Below are 6352 nucleotides of genomic sequence, written 5' to 3'. Positions count from 1 at the left end.
AGGATTAACTTATGACAGTTCACATGCTGTTTTCATTCCCCAAACTGTGATTACTTTCAGCTTATTGATACCTCGTTTGGAAGCAAGTGATAGTTTTTGAAGATATAAACTCAGTATTGCTAATACTGTAGTAAGTTCCAGAGCTTTTACATCAGAGGGGAGGGAAGGTTTGGTTTTAGGCAGTAGAGTAAGATGAAATACAAATATAATTAAATACAGTTACTATCTGTTTAAGCAGTGAAGTTGAGGCCACGCAGAGTCTCAAATTAATGTCTACATTCTGTCTGTGATCAATCTCAACATTAGCCATGGATACAGGACTTTTTTAGTAAGCTCAGAGCTGTTCACAGAATAAAACCTTTCTCCCCTTGCTTCCTTCAATTCCCATTATCACTTTATGCTCAGGAAGTCCACTCATAGATCTTATAAAGATATTCATAGAATACAGTAAATCTGATGAGGGAAATAGTTTTTCATTAATATAATAATAAAACACTGCACACAATATTATTTGTCATATAGAATATAAACCTAATAATTATCTACCAACCTGAGTGCAAAAATCTCTATATAAATACTATTCATTAAATAACACATTCTAGCAATTCCACATTATCATGAAGATGAGTAAAATTTTTTATTAAACTTCACTTTTTTAAAAGAATATATTCACGTTGTGCAAAATAGCAGAGGGGTTCTTATAAAAGTGTTCTTTTCATTACCCTCTTTCTCTTTCATTCAGGCATTTGATCTAAGACAAAATTTGTGGTCAGTCTTTTTTCCTGTCCATTCCATTGTATTTTTCGCAAAATCTCCAATTTTTGCATGTTGGAACTTCCAGAATTCCGTGGCCATCCTGTGGCTAGGACTTCGCCTTCCAATGCAGGTGGTGCATGTTCAGTTCCTGGTTGGGTGCTAAGATCCCACATGCCTCATGGCCAAAAAACCAGAACATAAAACAGAGTGATATTTGTGATTTTTGTCCAGTTAAAAATAAAATAAAATTAAAAAGTAAACAGGCTCCCCCAACAGTTACAAATAAAACAGCAGCAATATTGTAACAAATTTCAATAAAGACTTTAAAAATGATCCAAATCTTAAAAAAAAACATAGTTAATTTTAAAATTCAGAGAAATAACAAATATATATATTTTTAGTTACAGAAGTATGTTGCTAGTAGCTATCAGTCAGTTGTTCGGTTCTTACAGTTGAGATAAACTTCCAACATATGAATTAAAATTAATTATGCTTTTAGTAGTCAACTGGAATCCATGGGAACTATGTTGGTTTTCTGTCCAGGCTGTCCACCTTTCTCCTCAAGAGCCTCATTGAAGAAACATGATGTTTAATGATCAAGAAAACCAACTCCTTTTTAAGATATGATAGTCATTCATTGAATGAGGGGCATCGGTTAAAGAGGTGAGCTGGATATCTCATGTGGCAAGAATAGAAAATACTAAAATTCTTATGTATGTTATTTTTCTAAGTATTTTCATTTTCTTTTTTTAGTTTATGGTTATGAGACCTGTTGTATACCAATAAAATTATTCATATATGCAGTTAATAAATAATTGTGACTATATTAGTACTTAACCCATGACTTAGCATTCTTTTATTAATACTAGTAGTGAACTAAGATCTTTAAAATATTATGAATGTTAAGCGTGTAAGTCAATATTACTGTGGTGCTTCTCCTGAGTCCTACACAGGAGCAGTGTTGTAGCCACACGCTCAGGGAAACAAACTCACTCAGAAGGACAATGCAGATAGTGGAGTGCAGTTTATTACACCGGCGGGCCCAAGGCAGAGTCTCCTCTTAGCCAAAGACCCCGACCAGCATTTGTGAAAATCTTTTATACGCCATGTGTACGTGTCTGAACCTATCACCCCAAATTCCTTGAGACTTACATAAACCAAGGAAAATACAATCCCAATAACCCCATCATTCATGTGCTATGTGCTCATGTGCTCAAACAGTCAAACAATTAGCCAGTAATCAATAAGCCCGAGGTTACACTCCGACTGATACAGAAAAATTTATGGCCTGTCTGGAGGAAGGGGTGATTAGTTTATGTTTTCTCTCAGGCGATGAGTAACCTAGATATGATCTTCAAGGTTCCCCTGTCTGGAGGGGGTCTTATCTTTCTGTTGTTTTCATAGGCACTAAACACAGAGTTCAGAGTCCATTGGAAAGGTGGCCGAGCATGAACAGGCCTAAGATGGAGTCCAGGCCCTATGAATTCCTTCTTCAGCAGAAGTAAAAAGTAAGGGACTTCCAGTTTTATTTTGTTGGACATAATCAGATGCCTCCAATGTCCATGGCTGTCAGAGCTACAGTGATCTCTTTTGTTAAAAATACTCACTGTGGTTTCATATATTCCACAGACACAGAGTCTACCTAGTTGATTGTAGACTTGGATGTTATCTGCATTTGTGCAATTGATGGAAAGGTTTTTGATTCTCTTCCTTAGTTGCTTTGCCCCTGGAGCTCACCTGTGGGTTTATCTCCGCCTCTGCTTGTGGATCATCCGCAGAAGTCTGCTCCCAAGGCTGCCTTTGGGGACTTGGGTCTGCCCCAGCGAGGACAGGGATGGAGGTGCTGTGGCTGCTTGGATCATGAGGGCCCCAAATGTGACAGGTGCACAGGGAAGCTGGTGGCCATGGGTGCAACAGATATTCCTCGATTAGGTGCCTTTTCTAGCTTCAGAAGCTAGCTCTCAAAGGGCTGCCCTGGCTGGGGTTCTTCTCTATTGTGCAGGTGCTGGTGCCAGGGTGTGGGGAAAGAGAGCCAACAGTGGTGGCTAACCCCCTGCATATGACTCCGTGTCCACCTGGCTTCCCACCAAAGGCATTCTCCATTGTGGATTTCTTCCCTCCTGTTCCATCAGGCCATCTCCCTGCATTCAACAGCACTCCTCACCCCAGGATTGCTCTCCAGTCCCCACACTCTCACTTCCAGCTCCCATGAGTACCAGTGGATCCACATCCCAGTCCCAGGTATGTGAGGCTGCATCATGGATTGTCTTTGTGGTTCTTACTCTATTCAGACTGTCATGTGTCAGTTGCTTCACCCTTCTCTGATAGCCTCAAATGCTTTGTTTCTGTCTCAATAAATCCCCCTGGATGTGGGAGTCTCTCCCCTGCTTCAGTTACCCCACTCCCAGGAACAGATCCAGTCCTGCGTGCTCTTCTCCTTCCCCTTACTTTCTTTCATCTTACCCAGCCAGGCACGTATCCATAAAATCTCTGGTGGTCAAGGACTCCTACTAGCATCTAGCTGGTATTTTGTGGGAAATGCTGCATCTGTGGATGTATTCCTGATGCATCCATAGAGAGATATGCACTCCATATCTAAATATTCCTCTGCCATCTTGGTCCTCAATCTAATATTTTTCTATGTATAGGAAGATGCGAGGGGGCTTCCCTGGTGGCATAGATGGTAAAGACTCCACTTGCAATGCAGGAGACCTGCGTTCAATCCCTGGGTTGAGAAGATCCCCTGGAGAAGGAAATGGCGACCCACTCCAGTATTCTTTTCTGGAGAATTCAATGGACAGAGGAGCCTGGTGGGCTATAGTCCATAGGGTCAAAAAGAGTCAGACATGAGTGAGTGTCTATCACTTCACAGGAAGATGCAAGAGTCTGGGCTTTTTGAATTATTTCCTTCATATGCATCTTAGCCATCTGGGGCCAGTATCTTGTTTATCTCCATCCTTATTTCCTCTCAGTGTGCACCATCCTGATTGTCTGTGGAGGCTGATGACTTGGTAGCTGCAGCATCCTTTGTTTACTGAAATGCCAGGTGATATTTTTTAATGTAAATTTCCCTCAAGAAATAGATGCTTGGATAGCTGCTGATGAGGAAGAGCTGACCCAAGATGCAGAGCACACTGAACTCAACTGGGAGCGTCCTCACCTGGGAGGAGCCTCAAGACAAGAGACTCTCTTACAGAAGTGAACATGAGTGAAGGCCATCCCTGGGGAGGAGTCAAGATACACCCGCCTAGTGACAGACCCAGCCTGTGAGAATCTCTCTGCAGCCTGGGGTGAAGAGTGAGAGGAAGGACAAGGGAAGAAAGGAGAAGAGGGGGCATCTGGGATTGTAGCACAGGGCCAGCAAGCACCTGGGGAGACCAGGCTCACTGTCCCTTCCATCTCCCGAACCAATACCTACCTTCCTGTCTAGGCTGTTCCTGGCACTACAATGCTGTCCTCAAACCAGAGGTGATTAGAGCTGTGGGTGGAGGAAGAAATGATGGAAGGAATGAAGAGGTGGATAGGGAACAAGGAGAAGGTGGTCATGCTTCCTCGCACATGCCTGTATGGCTGGATACCGGCCCCCACCACTTCTCCATTCCCATTTTGTTTCTAGTATTATAGATATTTTTCTCACGTAAAGGATAAAAATAAATAATCTAGAACCAAGTGTAGTCAGGAGAAGATGTTAAACTCTATGAGTGTTCATGTGTCAAACAGCTGTATCAGAGCCAAAGTATGTAATGGCTTAAAATGTGTAATGTTCTTTCTTGTTCACTTACTTGTTCATTTACTTTGGCCAACTGACTAAACCAGCATTTACATAAGTGAGTAAGTTAACAAACTTGAATTACAGTCTCTTTTTTTTCTAAACTGTTAGGAACATTCCAACCTGAAAACTGGTGAGGTGTTTATATTTCACTAATGCAAAGTAATAGGAATAATCTGCCTAACTGATAATGCATGATCAGTTTGGTTTTCACTTTCAATGGACAGTGTGGTTCAACTGGGCCAATAATGAATGAACTTGCCCAGACCTTGGTCCTGGGCCTGGTTTTTATCTACTGAGGTCTACACGTGGGTTGGATTAAAAACACAGGCAAGCCGCAAAGGGCTTGATATCAAGACCAAGATTTTATCTCTGTCCATCTTGAGGGGCTCTGTCACAGAAACTGCCTTTCTCATAACTTTCTCTCTCTGCTCAGTCTTTGACTCTATCCTTAACTGCCTTCTTCTCCTACTTCTGCCCTCTCATTTTTCTCTCCTATGGCAGTGAGATCCCAGGATTGATTCACTTGAAAGGATTTAGGGGAGTGCCCTTTTAAGTCAGGTGTCACAGCTTTCCTTGGTTGAAGGGACTTTGAGATTTTTATTAAATCTCTAATTAATATCCAAAACCACCAGCACCATGCCCTCCGCTGCCCCCCTACCCCTATAAAAGGCCACACTCAAGAATTCACACAAATTCTTAGAGGGTTCCTAAGTCTTCTTGGGCTTCCCTGGTGGCTCAGATGGTAAAATGTCTGCCTGCAATGCGGGAGACCTGGGTTCAATCCCTGGGTCAGGAAGATCCCCTGGAGAAGAAAATGGCAACCCACTCTAGTACTCTTGCCTGGAAAATCCCATGGACAGAGGAGCCTGGTAGGCTACAGTCCATGGGGTTGCAAAGAGGCGGACGTGACTGAGCGACTTCACTTTAGCTTTTCAAATCTGCTTGAGCCATAGAACCCAGGAGACCTTGTGTGAGCTCATTTTCTCTTTTTCTCATATGAGGGTGTGGACAAAGAATGTCGCCTGTCATTTCAGTAAACAAAACATGTTGGGACCTTAAAGCCATCAGCCAGGGCAGCTGCATCCTGACTGAAATTCAGTATGGAGAAAAACAGGATACTGGCCCTAGATGTTAAGATCATATCAGAAGAATGATTTCAATAAGCTCAGACTCTTGCATCTGCCCTTACATATAAAATAACTAAAACTATTAACTTTATATATTTTAGTTTTTTGTGTGATTAGTGGTAATTTTTAATGTTCAACTATAAGTTTTTGGTTTTTGTGTTTTAGGAAAATATCCAGTATACCTTGGCTCCTCCCTTAATGCTTTGGAACTGTTCCTCAAAGTTATCTGAGAGACTGTTTCCTGGTTACTAATCCTCAGTAAGGCCACCAAATAAAACATAATTCTCAACTTTGGGACTCTGCAATTTTTATCCATCAACAAGGGAAACATTCCAAATTGTATCCACAAAATTTCCAGAGACAAGAATGTTGTCATTTTCAAGTTATAAACAGCATCTGAGTAAATAAGAAGCAAATACAATGTACTTCAACTACAGTGATTATTAGGAAACAGAAAACAAAAGTGGACTCGAGTTCATTCTACAGGAAGGAAGTACCACAAGAATGAGTCCCTGGCATGGGGATGTACAAAGGAAAGAGGGACTGAGGGGTTCTAATTTAGATTCTTAATCTAAAAACTATCTCTAAAAAGATATATTCATGTTCATTATAGAAATTTAATTATGCACTAGACATTAAGCAGTCTTCCTCAGTGATCAGTGCAAATAAATAGAGGAAAGCAACAGAATGGGGAAGA

The sequence above is a fragment of the Capra hircus genome, chromosome 7, assembly GCF_001704415.2.
Source record: "Capra hircus breed San Clemente chromosome 7, ASM170441v1, whole genome shotgun sequence".
In the NCBI taxonomy this organism is placed as follows: domain Eukaryota; kingdom Metazoa; phylum Chordata; class Mammalia; order Artiodactyla; family Bovidae; genus Capra; species Capra hircus.
The sequence above is the reverse complement of the archived record's forward strand: the minus strand, read 5'-3'. Positions refer to the sequence as shown.